Source organism: Lissotriton helveticus, chromosome 4_1 (genome assembly GCF_964261635.1).
Source record: "Lissotriton helveticus chromosome 4_1, aLisHel1.1, whole genome shotgun sequence".
NCBI lineage: Eukaryota > Metazoa > Chordata > Amphibia > Caudata > Salamandridae > Lissotriton > Lissotriton helveticus.
This window is the reverse complement of record NC_136063.1, coordinates 793968802-793993849: the sequence shown is the minus strand read 5'-3', so window position 1 is coordinate 793993849 and position 25048 is coordinate 793968802.

Genomic DNA, 25048 nt, shown 5'->3' with positions numbered 1-25048 from the left:
CATCAAGCAGCTATTGGGTCTGAATAGTGAGGAAGATTTACATACGCATTTATGTTGATGAAGAGAGTCACTCCTCCCTGAAATTAAATTGTTCTATTTATATTTCAAATACAGACACATTGCACTTTATTTAGAGCACATTATGTCATATTTTGCACAGTCCTTGCTAGGTTAAAACAATTGTTACGTCAAAGAGTTATTTTTCAAGAGATTGAATGCCCATTGGGCTGCATTGTTAGTATTAGCAATGAGCTACACTATTATTATTGTCAATCTTGACTCAGTTAAAATTTATAGAGCTACAATAGTACTGTATTATCAAATTCCAATTAGGTCACAACAATTGGTTATTTTTTGCCAGGTATACAGTAATTTGCATTGGAAATGTAAAGAAAAATGAGTGTGCTTTTGAGAATTAACAACACCATCCTCAATGATAAGAAAGAAAAAGAAAAAAAAGAATATTATTTGTATAATTGAGTACATTGCAACTGACATCTGTTTTCAAGTACTTGCACTTTAACCCGTTGACCGCGGCGCGAATTCCGCCATGTTGCAGGCATTTTAATCAGTGGGCGGGTTTGGATGTCCCCCGCCCGTCCTCTGCACACGCTCACCGTCACGTGGGATGGCCGGGGGCCGTCCTCAGCATCGAACGGGAGTAATTCTATAAGAGAGGTTATAAGAATTTGACATTGCTCAGTAATTGGGTGTCTCAACTAGAGACAATGTGAAATTGGCACGGCTATTTCAAATGATTTTATAATTTTAAATAATATGATTAATTTTGATGAATTGCCATATATTTTGAATTCATGTTGATAGGTTTTTGGATTCTTAAAATAACTATAGGAAACTGTTGGTCACTAGACAACAGCGAGGAGCACACAGTCTGTTTTCACTTTTTATACATGCCACATGGTTTGTGTTTTAAAAACTGAAGAAAAAACTGCCTCGTTACCGGGGAATAAGGCTGGTTACAGCTGCAACGCATTCGATGTACAATGACTAATAAAGATTTTACAAGCTCCCACAGGGCGTCATCATCCCCTGTTTTTCTGTTTTTGAAGTGGATATTGGTTATATATATATATATATATATATATATATATATATATATATATATATATATATATATATAGATATAGATATATATATATCTCCAAGTTTACCGCATCTGGATTCAGATTGCTTTCCAAACACCTCGCGGACACGGACCAGTTAAGTGCAGAATTATTTATTCAGCAGAGTAATCGCATGACGTTTCGGCTCCGTGGAGCCTTTCTCACATGACAACATTCACAATGCAAAAGCTCATTTTTAAAGTGCAAGTGACCAATCAAAGTAACACCACCTGATTGCACATAGTCATGGAAGAAAGATTCACTCAACATTTCCATTTTACCATAAAATACAGGCTGTTAAATTTAGCAATAAGAAAAAGATATATATAGCATTTGAATTAAAGACACTCATGGTAAATCTTTGTTATATCGGTAAAATACCTAAGCCATGTGCTGTGAAATTAGTATATCTACTCAGTTATTAAAGTAATTGTGGCTATAGATTTACAGCACATGAATTTAAATTAAATTCCGAGACATAAATAATATACCCAATTTGTAAAATATTCATGTTTCTCAGACACCAATGATTGACAGCTGCTTAGATAAATGTAACCAGTTTAACCCAGACTCACACTCTAAAGGATCAACGCATTATGTGCAAAACCTGCTATAAAGTGCAAATATGCAATGTAAACAAAAAACCAACAAGCCACAAAACCACAAATCGGGTATGCAGTTAATCTGATAAAGTGCAAATGTATAAAATCATGTGCAAAATTGCAATATGTGCAAAATCGCCATTGGTACAGTTGATCAGTACGTGCAAAGCTCGCAATTTGTAAACATTCATTATATATCTTGCGGATCCGAAAGTGTATATATATATATATATATATATATATATATATATATATATAAATAAATATACTGAAAAAAACAAATCTTTCAGGGACGTTATAGTTAGGCTCAAATTTCCGGCCGCGAAAGGATCCCGCTGCCTGAAAGGCAGACCAGTGCTGTTCCAAGGAGAATAAGCGCGAAATGGATGCAAATATTCCAGGGCTTCGTCGAAAAGCAAGGTAAAAGGCTGAGATGTGAGACCCCTTCTACCCACTTGGGCAACATTTGTGAACTATTTGCTAGTGTTCAATTCACTCACCAAGAGTCTTAAATTGCTATGCACTACGAGTCCCAGGAGCCATGCCCACAAAGGGCAGGACGGTAATAAATATAGTGCAAAGAAGCATGAATGAACTTGTAGCAGTCAGCACACCATTGATAAAGAGGACAGGGGTTCTTGAAACGCGTCTGGAATTTGTGCTTAAGAACTTTGTATGAAGTGGGAATCACGCTGCAATTTACCAGCAGGCGGAGTCCAATAAAAGGGAATAAGAAGATTTGCGTGAGGGTTCTTTCACAGGGGCAACCTTTTTCGAGTTTTATATTTGCGGCTGTGTCCGGCCGCGAAAGGATCCCGCTGCCTGAAAGGCAGACCAGTGCTGTTCCAAGGAGAATAGGCGCGAAATGGATGCAAATATTCCAGGGCTTCGTCGAAGAGCAAGGTAAAAGGCTGAGATGTGAGACCCCTTCTACCCACTTGGGCAACATTTGTGAACTATTTGCTAGTGTTCAATTCACTCACCAAGAGTCTTAAATTGCTATGCACTACGAGTCCCAAGATGCCAGGAGCCACGCCCACAAAGGGCAGGACGGTAATAAATATAGTGCAAAGAAGCATGAATGAACTTGTAGCAGTCAGCACACCACCATTGATAAAGAGGACAGGGGTTCTTGAAACACGTCTGGAGTTTGTGCTTAAGAACTTTGTATGAAGTGGGAATCACGCTGCAATTTACCAGCAGGCGGAGTCCAATAAAAGGGAATAAGAAGATTTGCGTGAGGATTCCTTCACAGGGGCAACCTTTTTCGAGTTTTATATTTGCGGCTGTGTCCGGCCGCGAAAGGATCCCGCTGCCTGAAAGGCAGACCAGTGCTGTTCCAGGGAGAATAAGCGCGAAATGGATGCAAATATTCCAGGGCTTCGTCGAAAAGCAAGGTAAAAGGCTGAGATGTGAGACCCCTTCTACCGACTTGGGCAACATTTGTGAACTATTTGCTAGTGTTCAATTCACTCACCAAGAGTCTTAAATTGCTATGCACTACGAGTCCCAAGATGCCAGGAGCCACGCCCACAAAGGGCAGGACGGTAATAAATATAGTGCAAAGAAGTATCAATGAACTTGTAGCAGTCAGCACACCACCATTGATAAAGAGGACAGGGGTTCTTGAAACGCGTCTGGAGTTTGTGCTTAAGAACTTTGTATGCAGTGGGAATCACGCTGCAATTTACCAGCAGGCGGAGTCCAATAAAAGGGAATAAGAAGTTTGCGTGAGGATTCTTTCACAGGGGCAACCTTTTTCGAGTTTTATATTTGCGGCTGGGACCGGCCGCAAAAGGATCCTGCTGCCTGAAAGGCAGACCAGTGCTGTTCCAAGGAGAATAAGCGCGAAATGGATGCAAATATTCCAGGGCTTCGTCGAAAAGCAAGGTAAAAGGCTGAAATGTGAGACCCCTTCTACCCACTTGGGCAACATTTGTGAACTATTTGCTAGTATTCAATTCACTCACCAAGAGTCTTAAATTGCTATGCACTACGAGTCCCAAGATGCCAGGAGCCACGCCCACAAAGGGCAGGACGGTAATAAATATAGTGCAAAGAAGCATGAATGAACTTGTAGCAGTCAGCACACCACCATTGATAAAGAGGATAGGGGTTCTTGAAACGCGTCTGGAGTTTGTGCTTAAGAACTTTGTATGAAGTGGGAATCACGCTTCAATTTACCAGCAGGCGGAGTCCAATAAAAGGGAATAAGAAGATATGCGTGAGGATTCTTTCACAGGGGCAACCTTTTTCGAGTTTTATATATGCGGCTGTGTCCGGCCGCTAAAGGATCCCACTGCCTGAAAGGCAGACCAGTGCTGTTCCAAGGAGAATAAGCGCGAAATGGATGCAAGTTTTCCAGGGCTTCATCGAAAAGCAAGGTAAAAGGCTGAGATGTGAGACCCCTTCTACCCACTTGGGCAACATTTGTGAACTATTTGCTAGTGTTCAATTCACTCATCAAGAGTCTTAAATTGCTATGCACTACGAGTCCCAAGATGCCAGGAGCCACGCCCACAAAGGGCAGGACGGTAATAAATATACTGCAAAGAAGCATGAATGAACTTGTAGCAGTCAGCACACCACCATTGATAAAGAGGACAGGGGTTCTTGAAACGCGTCTGGAGTTTGTGCTTAAGAACTTTGTATGAAGTGGGAATCACGCTGCAATTTACCAGCAGGCGGAGTCCAATAAAAGGGAATAAGAAGATCTGCGTGAGGATTCTTTCACAGGGGCAACCTTTTTCGAGTTTTATATATATATATATATATATATACTGAAAAAAACAAATCTTCCAGGGACGTTATAGTTAGGCTCAAATTTCACTTGCGCAAAACCAGTGAAATTCAGTAGTTATAGTTGCCTGAACTAACTTTAACTTACGCCCCGCAATGCTTTGCTTATGACCTCACATATTACCATCACTCATGACATGGTCAGTGACATCATAGATAATATCTCAAATGACATCATCAATGACAACACTGATGACACCATCCAGTGATTGTAAATGTTTTCTAAATGTTTATTAGTGTCAAACATATATTCTAAGATACTACAAAAGTTAAATTAGTATACTTTGCCTACTACTAATGAGTGATATTATTTCTAACATATATTATGTGAGTGGCTGTGTGGATATGTGAGTGGGTGTGTGAATGGCTGTATGGGTGAATAAGTGGGTGTGTGAGTAGCTGTGTGGGTGTGTGAGTAGCTGTATGGGTGAGTAAGTGGCTGTGTGAGTAGCTGTATTAGCGAGTGAGGAGTTGGTATCTGAGTGGCTGTATGGGTGAATGAGTAGCTATGTGAATAGCTGTATTGGTGTGTGAGTGGCTGGGTAGATAAGTGAATAGCATAATACAACTGCAATATGGCATTCAATTTTGAACAGTTATAGCCCTGTCAGTATTTCCTGGTCGTGGGCCTGCAAAGATAAAGAAAGAGCACGTTGTATTATAATTAGAATATAGATTACAATTGTATTATAATCTATATTCTATTCACTTGTATATACACATAGCACACATTGTTGCCAACCTTAGTGAGTGACAATCCTATCTTGTATTTGTGACCCGCCCTTCCCACCAGTATGTTTTAACACGGGTCAGATTGGGTATTGTACACCACTTGGTTGCTTTTCCAAACACAAAGACTAGTTCAAACACACCTTGTCCGTGCGACGGTACTTCTCGTCAGAGTAGTTGCCATTTTTTACTTTTTTGTAAATTTTATCAGTATTTTAGGCTTAAATACCTTAAACCAATTTTTATCAAATATAACATCTGTACCACACAAACAGCATTGATATTTTTATCCTTACTAGTGAACGAGGAGATTTGTTTCTTCTTGGCTACTTTTATTTTAAAATGTACAGCTGCCAGGAAAAGTATTGTACTTTAACGTTGTTTACTGACCTGTCTGTACTTGTGCTATACAGCTGCCAGGGTTTATTCATGATGAAATTAATGTTATTATCCCTGTCTGTATACATATGTCTATCTTTCTTTGAATTTTATATCAATGTCTGTATTAAGGTATTTATGCAGTGCCCCACAGTATTGAATGATTATTTAATAATTTTAATATACAGTCCCCAGTAAAGGCCTAGTAAGTAATTTCTATTGATTCCCAGTTAGTCCATGTAAGAACGTCGTGTATTTTATAAGAATATGTTTGACCTATAGAGGCATGAATACCTTCCACTTGCTGCACTTTAGCTTTTTCCCTTTTTCAGGAAAGATTATTTTGTGATTTTAATATTTCAATTGTGTTTTCGCTTGTATGATTTGTATGTACAAATCGAATAAAAGCTTTTGAACTGAACTGAACTGAGTGACAGAGGGATCTGACCCCGTCCTGATGAAGAGACAGTCAGCCTCGAAACATGTTGACAACACCAGGAGAACTAGCCCATTCTTAAGCTAGATTGTCTCCGCCACACTATTTTTTTTTAAACTCTTTTTATTATCAATAAAACATAAATAAACAAGGCATAAAAGGCAATACAGCTGGATACGTGTTCAAGGAGGAAGGAAAGTGCATTACAATTTAATACAAATCATCAGTGCGAGGGTGGGGCAGGGGGGAAATCAGGGTCACAATACTCTGAGGCTTAAACACTAGGAATGTCAGGTCTGGGGGAAAGAGGAACATCTGGAATATCCGCGAGGGGAGGCGTACATATATCGCCCCGGTAGGAGTTCCAATGGCCCCAGATTTTACCCCACTTCTTAGGTCTGCCGCGTGCCACATACACTGTCTTCTCTCTAAACATACACCAGTCCATGTTTTCCTTCCATGCCAAGACCGTGGGCGGTCTCTGGGAACCCCACAACTGCGCAATATGTCTCTTGGCGACCATATTCCCAAGGGTCGCCCACTGAGTCTGCGCCACATCATAATCAGTCGGTTCCCAAACATTCAACAAACAACGCCTGGCTTCAGGCAACAGAGCAAAACCCGTGACCTCCTCCATCACAGCATGCACTCGATTCCAAAACACCACCACCTCCGGACACTCCCAAATTATATGGACGAAAGTACCAATTAAACCGCATCCACGCTTACACAACCCATCCACAGAATAACCCATACGAATCAGGCGAGGGCCGGTCACATAAACCCGATGCAGGATCTTAAGCTGTACGAGTCGGAGACGGGCCGGAATCGCGACCTCCTTAGGTGAGGATATCGCCGATTGCCAGTCCTCGTCATCCAACTCTAGACCGTCACTGGTCCAGACCTCTCTGAGTTGCGCCAACAGTTCGACTCGATCATTAATCAATTTCTTGTATATTAAGGAAATAGTGCTGTCGAGAACATATCCGTCGAGCACCCGATCTTCGAGTGGGGATGATTCCGGGATAACAATACCTACAGGAAAAACCGAACTTAACGCGTGGCAAATCTGTATATAACGGAAGAACTCCTTGTCACTCAGCTCATATTCTACCTTCAACTCCTCAAAGGTCTTAATCCTACCTTTGGCCCAGAGATCACTCACCTTGCGAATACCGATCACATCCCATTTCTCAAAACCTTTCGTCTTCCAAAGGCTGCCCAGTCTTTCAGACGCATAGAGCGGAGTCGCCCGGGTTAGTCGATCCCTCCATCCCAATGCCGCATTCGCACATTGCCACACTTGCACCGCTATCTTAGTGGGTCCCGTAAGTTTCCCTCCAGCAGATTTGGAATAAAGCGCCCTGTTATAATCTCCACCCGGTAGCAGCCACTTATCCATCTCAAACGCAGGATTTAACGCAGGACCGTACATGCAATGGTTAATCGCTCCCAGCTGAGAGGCCCAATAGTATCGCCTAATATCCGGAAGTGCGATACCGCCATCGTACCAGGGAAGCGTCAGCATGGCGAGGGCGATACGCGAACGTCCATCCCATATCAACCGCCTCTGCAAACTCTCCACCTCCCGAAAATAGCTCGCCGGAATGATATCAAACGTGTTCTGAAGCAGTATAAAAACCACGGCAAGGACATCATTTTGAAAAGAACTGCACGCCCGAGGGGGGACAGCGGCAGTTTGCGCCAGGCCACAACGTCAGATTTTAACCGTTGGAGCGGAGCAAGCAGATTACGATCGTAACGGATCCCGGGGTCTAATGTGATAAAGACCCCCAAATACTTAAATCCCAACTGCGTCACCTGTATGGGGTAACCGCGTGGGAGTGTCACCCGAGAGTACGTAGACACAGGACTTGGTCCAATTAATCACAAGGCCGGAGTTCCTCCCGAACGAGTTCAGCACATCAAACAGTACAATCAACGACTTTCGAGGCGAAGTGAGATACCGCTTTTGGCCGCCATAAGTGTGGTAGGGTATGGTCAGACGTGAGTCCCTTGCTCACTTTGCCACTGGATTCAAGCAAGCCGGTCTGAAGACGGCTGTAATGCCAGAAACCGGTTCTCGGAAGCTTGTTTCCGGTCCAGGGAAGGCATGGCTTGGCAGTTCGGGCTGGACTGTTCCCATGAGGCACAGGGTCAGACTGATTTGCATATAGCCATGTCTGAACTGGGGTGGCACAGTGAGCTAAAGAACGGTGATGGGTCAAACCCAGATCTTTTGACTGGGTGTGAGTGTTTGATTGGTTCAGATTCTCCGTCCATCACCACCCCCTTTTGTACCGCCTTTGGCCGCCATAAGTGTGGCAGGGTATGCTCAGACGTGAGTCCCTTGCTCACTTTGCCACTGGATTCAAGCAAGCCGGGCTGAAGACGGATGTAATGCCAGAAACCGGTCCTCGGAAGCTTGTTTCCGGTCCAGGGAAGGCATGGCTTCGCAGTTCGGGCTGGACTGTTCCCATTAGGCACAGGGTCAGACTGATTTGCATATAGCCATGTCTGAACTGGGGTGGCAGAGTGGGCTAAAGAACGGTGATGGGTCAAACCCAGATCTTTTGACTGGGTGGGAGTGTTTGATTGGTTCAGATGCTCCGCCCATCACCACCCCCTTTTGTACCGCTTTTGGCCGCCATAAGTGTGGCAGGTTATGCTCAGACGTGAGTCCCTTGCTCACTTTGCCACTGGATTCAAGCAAGTCGGGCTGAAGACGGCTGTAATGCCAGAAACCGGTCCTCGGAAGCTTGTTTCCGGTCCAGGGAAGGCATGGCTTGGCAGTTCGGGCTGGACTGTTCCCATGAGGCACAGGGTCAGACTGATTTGCATATAGCCATGTCTGAACTGGGATGGCAGAGTGGGCTAAAGAACGGTGATGGGTCAAACCCAGATCTTTTGACTGGGTGTGAGTGTTTGATTGGTTCAGATGCTCCGTCCATCACCACCCCCTTTTGTACCGCTTTTGGCCGCCATAAGTGTGGCAGGGTATGCTCAGACGTGAGTCCCTTGCTCACTTTGCCACTGGATTCAAGCAAGCCGGGCTGAAGACGGCTGTAATGCCAGAAACCGGTCCTCAGAAGCTTGTTTCCGGTCCAGGGAAGGCATGGCTTGGCAGTTCGGGCTGGACTGTTCCCATGAGGCACAGGGTCCGACTGATTTGCATATAGCCATGTCTGAACCGGGGTGGCAGAGTGGGCTAAAAAACGGTGGTGGGTCAAACCCAGATCTTTTGACTGGGTGTGAGTGTTTGATCGGTTCAAATTCTGCGTCCATCACCACCCCCTTTTGTACCGCTTTTGGCCGCCATAAGTGTGGCAGGGTATGCTCAGACGTGAGTCCCTTGCTCACTTTGCCCCTGGATTCAAGCAAGCCGGGCTGAAGATGGCTATAATGCCAGGAACCGGTCCTCGGAAGCTTGTTTCCGGTCCAGGGAAGGCATGGCTTGGCAGTTCCGGCTGGACTGTTCCCATGAGGCACAGGGTCAGACTGAATTGCATATAGCCATGTCTGAACTGGGGTGGCAGAGTGGGCTAAAGAACGGTGATGGGTCAAACCCAGATCTTTTGACTGGGTGTGAGTGTTTGATCGGTTCAGATGCTCCGTCCATCACCACCCCCTTTTGTACCGCTTTTGGCCGCCATAAGTGTGGCAGGGTATGCTCAGACGTGAGTCCCTTGCTCAGTTTGCCAAAGGATTCAAGCAAGCCAGGCTGAAGACGGCTGTAATGCCAGAAACCGGTCCTCGGAAGCTTGTTTCTGGTCCAGGGAAGGCATGGCTGGGCAGTTCGGGCTGGACTGTTCCCATGAGGCACAGGGTCAGACTGATTTGCATATAGCCATGTCTGAACTGGGGTGGCAGAGTGGGCTAAAAAAAGGTGGTGCGTCAAACCCAGATCTTTTGACTGGGTGTGAGTGTTTGATCGGTTCAAATGCTGCGTCCATCACCACCCCCTTTTGTACCGCTTTTGGCCGCCATAAGTGTGGCAGGGTATGCTCAGACGTGAGTCCCTTGCTCACTTTGCCACTGGATTCAAGCAAGCCGGGCTGAAGACGGCTGTAATGTCAGGAACCAGTCCTCGGAAGCTTGTTTCCGGTCCAGGGAAGGCATGGCTTGGCAGTTCCGGCTGGACTGTTACCATGAGGCACAGGGTCAGACTGAATTGCATATAGCCATGTCTGAACTGGGGTGGCAGAGTGGGCTAAAGAACGGTGATGGGTCAAACCCAGATCTTTTGACTGGGTGTGAGTGTTTGATCGGTTCAGATGCTCCGTCCATCCCCACCCCCTTTTGTACCGCTTTTGGCCGCCATAAGTGTGGCAGGGTATGCTCAGACGTGAGTCCCTTGCTCAGTTTACCACTGGATTCAAGCAAGCCGGGCTGAAGACGGCTGTAATGCCAGAAACCGGTCCTCTGAAGCTTGTTTCCGGTCCAGGGAAGGCATGGCTGGGCAGTTCGGGCTGGACTGTTCCCATGAGGCACAGGGTCAGACTGATTTGCATATAGCCATGTCTGAACTGGGGTGGCAGAGTGGGCTAAAGAACGGTGATGGGTCAAACCCAGATCTTTTGACTGGGTGTGAGTGTTTGATTGGTTCAGATGCTCCGTCCATCACCACCCCCTTTTGTACCGCTTTTGGCCGCCATAAGTGTGGCAGGGTATGCTCAGACGTGAGTCCCTTGCTCACTTTGCCACTGGATTCAAGCAAGCCGGGCTGAAGACGGCTGTAATGCCAGAAACCGGTCCTCGGAAGCTTGTTTCCGGTCCAGGAAAGGCATGGCTTGGCAGTTCGGACTGGACTGTTCCCATGAGGCACAGGGTCAGACTGATTTGCATACAGCCATGTCTGAACTGGGGTGGCAGAGTGGGCTAAAGAACTGGGATGGGTCAAACCCAGATCTTTTGACTGGGTGTGAGTGTTTGATTGGTTCTGATGCTCCGTCCATCACCACCCCCTTTTGTACCTCTTTTGGCCGCCATAAGTGTGGCAGGGTATGCTCAGACGTGAGTCCCTTGCTCACTTTGCCACTGGATTCAAGCAAGCCACGCTGAAGACGGCTGTAATGCCAGAAACCGGTCCTCGGAAGCTTGTTTCCGGTCCAGGGAAGGCATGGCTTTGCAGTTCGGGCTGGACTGTTCCCATGAGGCACAGGGTCAGACTGATTTGTATATAGCCATGTCTGAACTGGGGTGGCAGAGTGGGCTAAAGAATGGTGATGGGTCAAACCCAGATCTTTTGACTGGGTGTGATTATTTGATTGGTTCAGATGCTCCGTCCATCACCACCCCCTTTTGTTCCAATACAAAGACAGCAACATATTTTTCTCCACCCCTGAAGAGGCCTGGTCCTGGATAGATCAGAACAGATTCGCACATGCCCCACCCACAACCTCGGCGGACCCCCAACAGACATGGAAACTGGTAGCGACATGTAGAAATCGAGGTAAAGGGAGAGTGCAACGACCAATGAAAGCTCAGGCATCAAGAGAACGTGAGCGAGCCATTAAGTACGCGGAACACCTTGGTAACCCCGCGTCCCCTCCAATATCTGAATCTGACATGGACATGTTAATATCTGAATCTGACATGGACATGCCCCAGATCAAACACGGCAACTAACTGCCTCACAACACGTGGCATTGATGGAAGGAGGCCCGATAGTCACCCCACAAACTACAGAGGAGCTTGGGTGATATCTCATGCAACAACTAAAGGGCCCCCGCAGTGTGCTATATGTACATCGCTAATACAGGGCCTGGTGCATTTTACTCTGGGTGTTAACCACAAGAATAAAGCATGGTTAAAGCAGTCACGAACTGTAAATGGCAGCCAACATGCAGACGATGCGCAGAACTGCTACGCCCCTGCACACGATCGGCGATATAGCATCCTTATGTTTTCACCTTTCTTTCTCTCTATGCTCCTTTACAACTTATCCTTCACATAACATATTGTGGAGCATATCATGTTTTCTTTCCTTTAGTGTTATCTGTAGTTTTGATTTATTGCATTTCAGTTCAGATGTCAAATTGCCCGTTGGCAAGCCGGCCTGGGGTGTGGAATTGGATATTTCAAATGTTTATTGAGATGTGCCTGTCATGCCATGCCACATAATGTGCAATACGTGTGTTATTACTGCAATATTGACCAGGAGTTGGGTGCCGGGGGGGGGGGAGAGAACTGACAGATATGGGTAGCAGTCTGGATTCAGACATATTATCTCTCTTCTAATTACTATCAAATAGAATTCAAAGCTTTATTCGAGGGATATACTCATAAAAGCACAAACATACATTTAAAATACATCCCATTAAAAAATGTTCTTATTTATACATACTTTTAAAACATTTATACATACATAAGCAATAAACAATCTTTGGCGTACATTTACACAGAGATCACTTGATACCCTAATTAAATTACATTAATAGAAATTGCCCTCCGTCTAATGGACCATGCCCACCCCAGATACTTTGCTGTTCCTAGAACAATAGGCATATCAGTGGCTGTGCAAATAATTCGTAACGCCTCAACACCCCTGGATGTCCCTAGATTTCTACAAACGGGAGCTAACCAAACTCTTCTCGGGGTGGCATAAGCTTTGCACAAGAATAAAAAGTGACCTATACTTTCCTCGGTTGCACCACAAACCGGGCAGTACGAGGTAGTTGCACTCCTCCACCTACCCGTCAGTGATCTCAGAGGAAGGGCACCTGATCTTAACTGGAAGAAAAGCTTCCTATCCCCTGGGTTAGTAATGCTGTCCCAGTATTGTTCCAATATAGGACACAGTTTGATTTCTAGGAAGCGCCCCGCCATTGTGTCTGATCTCGTTCTATTCCAGAGTCTGCCATCTATCCAATCCCAATATAAACTTTTAATTATGTTTTTACTTGGAAAGGGTTCCCCAGATGGATTACCCCATAGGTTGGAGAGGCCGAGGTCACCTAGAGCAGTCCTAAGATTTTTTAACCATACTATTTTATGAAAGGTGTCAACTTTAATTATGGCAAGGAACCCCTCTGCATAGTGCCGTCTCTGGGGTAGTCCAGAGGCGTCTCCAATAGAGAATCGGGCGCAATCGCGCTCGGTCACTAACTGATCTTCTCCCTAGATCAAGACCAAGCGGGATTAGTGGTGTACTCTGGGGGAGACCCGTGATTCCCCTAAGGAACCTATTCTCCGATATTTGCAAGGGGAGAAGCCTATCGAAGCCCCACAGCTCAGCCCCATATAGGGCAGACCCAATAGCCTTGGCATCATATACTGCCAGGACTGGTTTTATAGGCTTTGATTTTGACTTTTTGTGTTCCACCCGAAGTGCCCCCGAAATCTGTTGGTACCTCAGGACCGCCTTTTCTATGTGTTGGGACCATTTTAGATTGTTTGATATCTGCACCCCCAGGTAGGTAAATACAGTAACAACCTCTAGCACACAATTGTTCAGAAGTATTTTAGGCCGGGGTCTACGTTTTGGTGAGAAGGCCATCAGCTTAGTCTTGCCCACGTTAACTTCCAGGCCATGTTCCCCACAGAAGAGATCAAAGATGTTTAAAGCTCGCTGCAAGCTGGCCGGTGTTTTGGATAAAATCAGCGTATCGTCGGCGAACATCAGGATCGGGACCCTGAGGCCCGCCAACGAAGGTGCATCGACACTGGCATCCAGCATCCGAGCCACAATTCCGTTAATGAATAAGGAAAAAAGCAGGGGGGCCATAGCACACCCCTGTCGTACTCCGCGTCCAAATGGAAAGTCGGCAGATGATTCACCATTCGTACCCCACTGAACTTTGGCAACGTTACACTCATGCAACCTCATTATCAGAGTGAGTAACTCAGCCGGAAGGCCTATTTCGCTCAGAACTGCCCAGAGCTTTCTCCTTGGGACCAGGTCGAAGGCAGCCCGCAAGTCGACAAAGGCAACATACAGGCTGCCCTCGCCGAGCACCACCGTCCCCCACTGCAGCAGAGCAAAGCGAAACACCTGGTCCACTGTCCTTGTAGCCCGCCGGAATCCAGCCTGATATGGGGACAGGGCGTTATTCTCTCCTACCCAATCCATTAGCTTGTTTACCACCATCCTCCCCACCACTTTTTGGATAGTGGCAATCAAACTTATCGGCCTATAATTGGCCGGGAGGGACCGATCCCCTTTTTTATATATGGGTATAATAGTTGCTCCCTTCCATAATTCTGGGACTGCCTTTCCCTTTGCAATTGCATTTCCTAAAAGGAATACATACCTAACCCACCTCGCCTTATCGTTTATAAAAACATCAGAGGGTATCCCATCTAAACCCGGGGCCCTTCCCCCTTTGGCAGCGCATATTGCAACTTCAGTTTCTTTAGGGGAAAATAAATTCCCAATGGGGAATACAGCTGAAATTACCTCCACATCATTAAACTCGGTAGTCTCAGCATATTGGGGTTTGAAATAATCCACCCAGGCACCCTCAGCGACATTATTGTCGGGTTTGTTTGGAGATCCACCTCTGCCCCACTTGACAATATTCCAGAATAACCTGGAATCCTTAGCCCCTGAGGCCTCCTTTAGTTCTGCCCAATACTTTTCGTCCCATGTTTTTTTTGCTAGTGATACGCTAACCTTGTAGTGCTTCCTAGCCTCGCCAATAGATGCCTTATCCCTATTCCTGATTGCTCTTCCCAAGCTTAACCTGGCTTCCCTGCACTGATGATTAAACCACCTAGCTGGTTAGGGTGGTTTTTTCCTATTTGTGTTGCGGGACCTCAAAAAATGCGGTTTTAAAAGGGAAAAGAGCTTGTTGTGTATGTCCGTTATTTCCCTTGAACCTGGGATTACAGAATTTACAGCCTCCATAGCAGCGATTGCAGTATCCACCTCAGAACTTATAAAGTCCATAGACTATGCATTCGCCAGTACACTCGGCCAGTTGAGTCCGCGCATGTCATTGGCCATAGTAGGCATTGGACCATCGCTTGATTGAGGGTTCCCTGATATGGCCATCCACCAGTCATGGGTCACACAGAGAGGATTATGGTCACTATCCAGTCTGCCCTCGATTTTCATGTCGCATACCAACTGCCACAAATTAAGGCTGCAAAGGACATAGTCTATCCGACTTTGGTTATGACCATTGTTGAATGTACAGGCACCTTCCCTATCGCCCTTCGTCCTCCCATTTAGGGCTCTCAACCCATGTTCCAAGCAAATGGCGTTGCGTTCTAATATATCTTTCGTCCACCGCTTAACAGGAGCCAGATGTAAAGTCGGAACACCCCATTGTGTATCCTCTTCTTGCCCTAGGGGATCGTCCGAACTATCCAATGGTTCGAAAGTCCTATTTAGGTCACCAGCTACTACAACTTTGTTACCCAGGGACTGTGATTCCAAAAAAGTGGACAAGGCCTCTAGAATGGGTGAACTCCCAATGGTGCTACCCCTGGCATAGATATTGTATATGTCTATCCCTCCCCACTTTTCTGAGGTTATTCTTAGCATTTGGATGTCTTTGCAACCCAAATCCACCACTTTAATTGTTATCTGAAGACATTGCCTTACCCAAATAGTTAGGCCTCCCAATGGTCGGCCCCTAGAACCTCTACTGGCCGGAATTGAACAATTTAAATAGCCAGGAAGAAATATAGGGTCGCAAGCCCATGTCTCCTGGAATAAACAGACTTCAAAGCCGTTAACAAAATCTATCCAGTTTTGGGACATCAGCTTGCTACTCAACCCCGCGATGTTCCATGAAAAAAACTTCCCCAAACTGGGGCCGTCCATGGGTACTGCTCCTACACAGGACATCCCCGAGTCGTTTACTAAAATTCCGTCATGCCCCTCCCTCTCTCGGGTGGTATCCTCTGTGTTATGATCAACCTCCTGGATGCCAACAGTGCTAAGTATAATTAATTCCTCGTTTTCAGAGGCCCCAGAAATTGGGATACACTCCCCACAAGTTTCCTCCAAAATCACAGTCGCCCAACCAGTTCTCACAGATTCCACATTTTTAGACAAAACAGTTAACACAGGCTTCCCACATATATCCCAACGGGTCATACCTTCCCTATTGTTCGGGCAATAATCAGAATTTGGTCAATGGACCCACCCTGGATCTTTCATTACTTCAAAACGATTATACATTGGTCCATTATAAAAATTGCCCCGTTGTAAGGGTACAGTGAAAGGAACAAACCCTGGGGAGGGGAAATTGTTACAGCAACCTGATTCACTGGTCATACCAAATTGAACACCTGTTGGTCTTGGATAAAAGAATGTGAGATCAACAACACCAATTCCACCACTGCTTGTGCCCCAATTTTGTTTCGTAATCAAACGTGCCACCCTAGAATCTTGAAAATTAACAACTATACACTCCCCCCCCCAAGTTCTTAGGAGTACAACATATCCAGTCTGTCCTTCTCACTCCAATAATCAGCCCATCCACTTCCCCGGGCAGTGGTCTATTTGCCTTCAACCAGTGCATTACCTTGTTTTTTAGCATCTGGAAGGATTCTCTTTGCCCGGCCAACAAAGGTGGTACATTAGTGAGGACAGCCACGAAAGGATAGGAATCTGGGGTGAGATTCATAGGAGGTATCCTACGGGGTGCCTTCATTAGGAGGGTGTTGGGCAGACTAATGGCAGAAGCAGCAGGACGGGATGTTGGAATACTTGATAGTGGTTGGGAACTATTCAATGCAGTGTTGTTAGTTTTGGAACTGTCTTTGTTACCCCTAACAGGAACGCCAAGACAGGGTTTTAAACTGCTTGATGAGGGTTGGGAACCATTAGATACAGGGTTGCCACTTTTGGAACTCTCTTTATTACCCATCGCCACAGTATCAGGCAGCTTGGTTTGTTTGGTGGTATTACTGCTTAGGCGGTCCGACAAATCTAAGTTGGTCTTGGGGATTTGTCCCTTCGACTGAGGTCTACTTGCAATGCTGACTATGGGGGGAGGGGGCACAGCGATGGACACACTATTTGCCTGGCCATTTGGTTTCAGAGAATTAATGCTATCCCTCGTCCTAGGGTGGGACTTAATTAAGGCTTCGGTGGAAAAAAAGTTATCTAAAGTAGCCTGCTCAAAATGATCTAACCGATCAGCTAATGTTTTAACTCGCTCCTCGATAGGAATCAGGAGAGACCTCATCAGCCTCTCCAACTCGAGGAGCAGGGCTGGAGCAGAAGATAATATCTCAGCCAATCCCATCGCTGAAGGGTCGTTCGCGTTGGATACAGGACTAGCCGGAACAACTCCCTCCTTAATAGTCTCAACCCCACCCGAGCCAGCCCCAATAGGCTTGCAGGAAGGGCGCTGGGATATTCCAACCTTCCTTATTTTTTTCGGATGTTTGGGAAGATAGCACTTCTTCGGGGCAGCACTTCTTTTCCTTTTGATACTTGGTTTAATTTTATCTACGTGAGTTGACACGCTCGGTTGGGCAGTGGTCACCTGCCCTGTAGGTAGGCCAGTTGGTATTGGGGGCGAGGTGGAAGACAAAATGGGCACATCAAGACCCACAGACGAGCCAGCCAACAGCTCTGATGAGGGGGGAAAGGCATAAGGCGTTTCCAGTACAACTGGCAGGGTTAGAGATGACAGGGGAGGAACCAATGCCAATGCCGGGAAACCCTGGGGTGGCCGTTTCTCCAAGGGAATTTTTAGGAGTTCAATAGATAGCCTACGCTCTGCGCGCCTCTCCGCCAAAGCGATTTCTTTGTCAATATCTTGGGTTACCCGACTAAAGTATTTGTCTAGAGGACCCAAGATAGCTAACCCCACCTCAGCCTGAGTAGGGATCTGGGCAGTGGTATTTAAAGGAGAAGACATACTTTGCAGCCAACAAACTTTAAAATAAACAATACTATATGAGCAAACACCAGGGATCTCTCGAAACAGGGAACATACTGTGTCAGGTCGTCAAAAGGCGCAATGTCAGATGGCGGGCCCAGCCCAGCCTCCTGCAGCCCCTGACGGCCACAGACGGTCCCGCCCTTGTCCCGGGCTTCTCCCGGGACGCTCCCACGCGCTCCCGCGCAGCGGCTACACGTCCTTCTTATATAACAGTAAAGAGAGATGATGGGCCGGGGGGCGGGGCCAGCAGGGAGAGCAGCCCAGATGAAACAAATTAGGCTCGCAGGGACTCCTGGGTGATGGAGTCCCTGCCTATGTGCTCGCAGCCCTGCCAGCAACCCCAACACGCCCGAGTTCCTTTCGTGAAAACAGCCCCTCTCCCAGCAGCAACTCCCGCTGATTGGACTCGCGCTGCGGGACCCGCGAAGCGGGTCCGGCAAGTTGCTGGTGGATTCCCAGAGGTCAGGAGCGAGGAAGTTAGCAGCAGCAGTTCCCAGAAGTCCAGCAAACAGCAAGTGAGTACGTGAGGGTTCCCTATCAAATATATGGAAAGCAACAATTAACTCCTATTAACTTGAAATGTGAGGGGATTAGCTGAACGTGTTAAATGTCACAAGGTCTATTTATATTTACATAGTCAAAGGATAATTTGCATTGATACAGGAATCACATCTCACCGCACAAACCTTCACGTCACTCCGCAAGCGTTGGAGGGGCACATTGGTAGGAACCACATAGGCGGGGTACGCCAGGGCAGCCTGATATTTATTTATTTATTATTTATTTATTTGTGCATTTTTATATAGCGCGGACATTACCCGAAGGTGTCAGAGCGCTTCACAATAGGAACAGAACTGGTACATGAGAACAATACAAGTGAACCAAATAAAAAGGCAAACGTTACATTAAATGAAGCAAAAATGACAATCGTGAGCCAGCAAAATACAAGAGGTAGCAAACGGTGCATTCCAAAAGTGACACTCGTGAAACAACAAAATAAAAGAGGTAGCAAACGGTGCATTACAAAAGTGACAATCGTGAACCAACAAAATAAAAGAGGTAGCAAACGGTGCATTACAGGAGGAAAAAGTGACGTGTGCAAGTTACAAAAGCATACAAAGTAAACATAAAGCTATAATACTGCAATACATGGGGGCACTCAAGCACAAGAACCAATAAGAAGGGAATAGTGGCACTAGTACAGGTATCAAAAATAAACAATTGTAGGAGGTAGAAAACAGTGTGTTACAAGAGAAAGTGACGGGTGAAAGATACACATGAGTACCAGACACAGGTAGAAAGATAGTACTGCACAAAATGGCAGACTCTCAGATCACAAGAACACACTGGGAAAACACTTCCATAGTCATGTACAGTAGATTTTTCTAAAATGGAAGGGCTTCCTACGGATAATAGAGAGGACATGAGTTACATTTGGAAGTGTCTTTGAAGGAGGAGAGCTTTGAGGTCAGTTTTGAAAGCCTGGGAGGAGGAGGTGGTCCGGAGCTGCGGTGGAAGGGAGTTCCAGATTCTCACCGCATTGCCCGAAAAGGATTGGGCCATCGTTCTTTCCTTCTTGAAAGTGGGAGGTTCAAGCAGAAGATTTTCCGCATTGCGTGAAGGTCTAGAGCCACCAGAGAGTTTCAGTTTATTCGCCAGGTAGCGAGGAGAGGAGGAGTGCAAGGCTTTGTGGGTGATACAAGCAGTCTTGTAGATGGCTCTAGCCTCGATTGGAAGCCAGCGGAGGGTGGATAACATGGGAGTGATGTGGTCGCTTCTTTTGGCCCCATAAATGAAACAAGCTGCTGAATGGAGAACAGATTTAAGGGGGGACAGGTGGGATTTGGGGAGGCCAGTAAGAAGAGAATTGCAGTAGTCCAGTCTTGAGAGGACCAGCGATTGCACCAGGGTTATAAGGTCCTGCTCCGGGAAGAAGCGACGGATTCCCCAAAGAAGGCGCAGATGGTAACGAGTCGACTTTGCAATGGAGTTGATGTGAGGGGTTAGATTGAGTTTTTTGTCGAGGATGACACCCAGGGATTTTGCGCTGTCGGCAATGATGGGTTTAGTGTTCAGTAGATTCAGCTGATCCATCCAAGATTGCACTGGGGGGGGAGAGATTGAAGAGGAGAAGAGGAGGAATTCGGTTTTGGAGGGGTTCAGAATCAGTTGATGAGTAAACATCCAGTTATGAATGGTGTCAAGAGTGGAGCTTAGGATCGAGAGATCGTGAGTAGAGGCAACCTTGAGGTAGATTTGAGTATCGTCAGCATAGAGATGATAATGGATCCCGGATTTACTTAGGAGATTTCCTAGTGGTTCTAAATAAAGGTTGAACAAAGTGGGTGCAAGTATAGAGCCTTGAGGAACACCTTGACCTACCGCCACAGGAGATGAAAGACTGTTCGCTATTTTGATCATTTGTGATCTATCAGAGAGGAAGGAAGCAAACCATTTATGCACAGTGCCCTCCATGCCCATTCTCTGTTTAAGAATGTTGAGGAGGGTGTTGTGATTGACAGTGTCAAAGGCTGCAGAAAGGTCAAGGAGAATTAAGAGACAGGACCCCCCTGAGTCGAGGATCCTCAGAGCGTCATCAACCACTTGCAGTAGGGCGGTTTCAGTGCTGCAGTTTTGAATGAAGCCAGACTGGAAATTGTCAAGAAGATCATTGTCTTTGATATGACGACAGAGTTGTTTTGCTACACATCTTTCTGTAACCTTCACAAGAAAGGGTAAGTTAGTGATGGGGCGGAAGTTGTTGAGGTCAGACGCATCAGCAGTTGGTTTTTTAAGAAGCGGGGTGACCTGCCCAGTTTTGAAGGAGACAGGAAGGGAGCCTTGATAGAGGGAGAGGTTGACCAGAGTGGACCAGTAGGAGATGGAAAGGGAATAAAAGTCAATGGCAATGGCACTGGGGATGGGGTCCAGATGATGGTTGGAGGGCTTTGTTTCGCGGATGCACTTGAGAAGGGCATCTTCAGAAATGGGGTCAAAGTTATGCCAAACAGCTGAGGACTTGCACTCCTCTGGAGGGGTAGGATGAGCGACCTGAATCACAAGAGATTTCACTTTTTCGTCGAAGAATAAAGCGAAATCCGCTGCTCTCTTTGCAGAGTCCTCCAACTTGGAGGAAGGGGGAGAGCGGTCAGGACACTTGATGAGATCGAATAGTTTTTTAGGTCTATTTTTGGCTGAGTCAAGGAGGGTTTTGAAGTGTGCCGCTTTCCCAAGGAAGATGTGTTTGTGGTACTTGGATCTTGCGGAGCGGAGCGTGGACAAGTTATCGGTGGATGGCACTTGCCTCCATTGTTTCTCCAGGAATCTTAGCTGCTTCCTTTCTTCATAGAGGGATTTGTTGAACCAAGGTGCTGAGGGGGTGGGCCTTAATCTTTTGCTTTTGAGTGGAGCGACGTTGTTGATTTCATCTGCAAGAACTGTGAGACATTGGGAGGTGAGATCGTCCACATCTAGGTTCGGGTCTAGCCTTGGAAGTGATAACAAAGCTGATTCACAGAGGGGACCGACATCAATATTTTTAACATCACGGAACCAGGAGATAGCCCTCTTGGGTTGGCCAAGTGTAATAGCGTGTGATAGTTGAATAGAGAATGGGATGAGGAGGTGGTCAGACCAATCTACGTGAATAGGGGTAGAGCTGGAAAGCAAGCCTGCTTTAGAAATAACAAGGTCCAGGATTGAGCCCTTAGAGTGTGTTGATTCTGTGCAGTGTTGGATGAGATCGTTATCAGAGAGGAAGGTGGCCAGGGAGTTTGCGGACGAGTCTTGCGGTGAGCCCCAGTGTAGATTGAAATCACCTACGAAAGTCTGATTGTCACTTTGCGAGTATTGGTCACTGATGAAGTCAGTGAGTTCCTCCAAAAACGCAGGGCCGCTGCGAGGCGGACGGTAAATGACATGGAACCTAAGGGGTGAACGGTGATGCACTTGTAACTCCAATGAAAGGCATTCAAAGGTGAGAAAGGAGCTGATAGGAGAGGCCTTAAGTTGAAGAGAGTTTCTAAAGATGACTGCAACACCTCCCCCCGTGTTTTCTGTTCTGTCATTCTTAAGTATAGAATAGCCTGTAGGAAATAGGAGATCAAACACAGCATGCGAGGTATCTTTGAACCAGGTCTCTGTGAGGAAGAGCATGTCAATATTGTGGTGGGTGATGATATCTGAGATTTCAAGTTTGTGTTTTACTGCAGATCTGCAGTTGTGGAGCAGACAGCGCAGCTCTGTCAGGACTGTTTTGTGACGGGGGCACTTGGGCTCTGAAGGGTGATCGGGATGTTGTGTTTATGTGGGGGTGCTCGGGAGGGTTTAGGTGGTTGCTTGGTTCTAACAGAGGAGATGGTTGGAATAGTGTAGATAGTAGGGTTGCTAGGGTATGCAGGTTGAGGAAGGGCGGCGTTCAAAGGCTTGTGCGAATTAACAGAGTTTGCTGACGACTGATTGAGCTTGGCTAAGTTGAGGTGAGGGGGCGAGGTGCATCTCGTAGGAGGTTGGGACGGAGGGGGGGTGCACAAAAAGGTGGAAATCTTAGAGCTAAGCAGTGAGATTGCATCAGTAAGTTGTGAGATGTAAGTGCCAGGAACCCCCCTGCAGGCACTACATACCCAATAGATCCTCAGGGCCGCTCGCAATCCAGAAGGGATTTTTGGATGGCTCCCCACTGTCATTAATCTCCTTGTACGCTCCAAACTCAAGGCAATCTTCATTCTTACAAACAATTACACAGTCATTACTCAGCCACCCAATGGCGCCAACATACTGGGGTGGGGATTTCAACTGTGTTCACAACCTGGGGGGCCTGGCCAAGCAGCATGGCCGACAGGACGTGAGCTCCTTCGGCTCCCTGCCGGCCGCCGCTTTAATCCTGCATATATGATTCTTCTAGCACACCTCAGCGAGTAATTGAGGGTCCCACGATCCCGGACTGAGCTGGGCTCTCCCCTGCCCTGTTTTGGGATGGCTGGCGGGCGGATTGCTGGAGTGCTTGGCCCGGCCAGCCTGACGCCGGACCTGCTTGTAATTGAGGCCGGGGACTGCGGCCTGTCTCCGGACGCGGGAGGACCCACTGCCATCGGGGACTCCCGCAGTCACTGGGGCGCCGGAATGGCGTTGGGGCCTTCTGGAGTCAGGGGGCCCATGTAGATTGTCCCTGCTGCCCCGCCGGCTGGCCCGCAGTAGGGGAGGCGGCCGACCCGCTTGGCGACGGAGCCGCTGCAAATTGAGGTCGCGGATCGGGCCTAGTCGCGGCCCGCGACCGGAAGTCTACCGGGGGGCCCACTGCCATTGGGGACCCCCCCTGGCTGCAGGAGATGGGGACGGAGGAAGGAGTGGCGTGAAACCTAGCTCGGGTGGCACTGTGAGGAGCTGCCTGGGCCGGAGGCTGCGCCGGGCCGGAGTGACGCAGATCGCCCACTGTCACCGGGGCCCTCCGCAGTGACTGGAGCACAGCAGCGACTGGAGCCTTCTGGCTCTCTGGGGCCCGGTCCCCATGCCCTAGCTGAGTCTTTGACCGGAGGTGGGGCGGTGGCCTGTCCGGTTCGGGACAGGGCCGCACAAACTTGAGGCCGGGGACTGGGCCTACTTATCAGGACTACGAGTGGAGTGTGCCTGGGAGGCTCACTGCCATCAGGCCCCCCCCCCTGCGTGGAAGCAGTAACCGAGTACGGCGGATCAGCGGAGGCCTGGGTCTCAATTGCCCGGAGGCGGGGTGGCCTGTGCCCAGACCGGACGCTGCATCCTGGGCCCGTGTGCCGCATCTCTACTGGCGTGGGGAGACCCACTGCTGCGGGGGGCTTTAGCTGAGACTGGGGCATAGGTCTTTTGCCGGAGCGTCCGGGTACACGGTGGCCCGGAGTGTAGACCCTTGAGGGCAGTGTCCTACGGTCGTGTGGAGGGAGCGGCTGCCAGTACCGGGGCCTGGCCTGGCGACGCAATGGCTGACAGATTGGTCCCGGGGAGCCCACTGACACAGGGGCCCCTCGGTGTGGAAGGAGAGACGGAGGCCGGCCGGGCCCTGGTCGGACTGTGCACGACGGAGGAGGGTGTATCCTGTAGCTGCCCGCACATGGCGCCCCCGGGGGTTGAAACCAAGGACTGGGCCTAGTTACTTCTTGTGACCCATTGGAACCTGTGACGCATACCAACAGTCCTCCTCGGACTCGGTCAGCACGCGTGAGGGAGTGCTTGGTTAGGTGGCCGTGGTCCCGCGAGCTGGCTCCTACTGGACAATTTCCCCAGGGAGACACAGGCCAGCGTTGGAACTGTGACGTTCCTAGGCAGTGGGGGGCCTGGATATTGACACTGTGGGCCGAGTTGCCTGGTGCCCGGTACGTGTGGGACATCTAAGCGCTCTGCTGTGTCGAGGGTCTAGTGGAAAGGAGACGTCTGGTAGGACCTCTCACAATTCATGATGCACAAGGACAAAACGCCTCGGCCGGCGCAGCCCAACACTATAACGCAGTATACTACGCAAAGGCTCCCCTCGCAGAGACTCACGCGCCAGTCGGAGCAGGAGGAGGGGGATCCAGCGCCCGAGGAGCCATCATGGGCGGAATTGGTTTTTTTTTTTTGTTTTTTTTTTAAACCTTTATTGAGTCAATCAAATCAGTACAGGTGCAGGCCTACAACCACAGGGGCCGGCCGCAAACTCAGGAGATAGAAACAGGAGCATTGCAATTGTTTACGGTGCAAGGAGTAACCATGGCGTAATCATAATACATGGTTGTAGGCACAACGAAGCACAAGGATAAGAGAGGTTTCATTTTTATAACATTGAAGAAGAAGCTGTGGCTATATCATCAGAGGCATCACACTACACAATAGACAAGAAGAGACGGGAGGGGCATATCCCTCCACGCAATCGGGAATCGATGATGAGCAATAAGGCCTAAAACACACTACGCCCGCCGAAGGCAGGCCAGGAGTAAAGGTCAAACCATGGCGAGCAATTTAGCGAGAACATCATATGGAAAACCCACCCTTCCAAGACAATAAAATAGAGGCAAGACAGAGAAAAGGATGAAAGAGGGAGATACAGCCAACCCCACTAAGAAGGAAGAGAGAAAGGGACCATAGAACAAAACAAACTAAAATAACAAAACCCCCCCAACACCC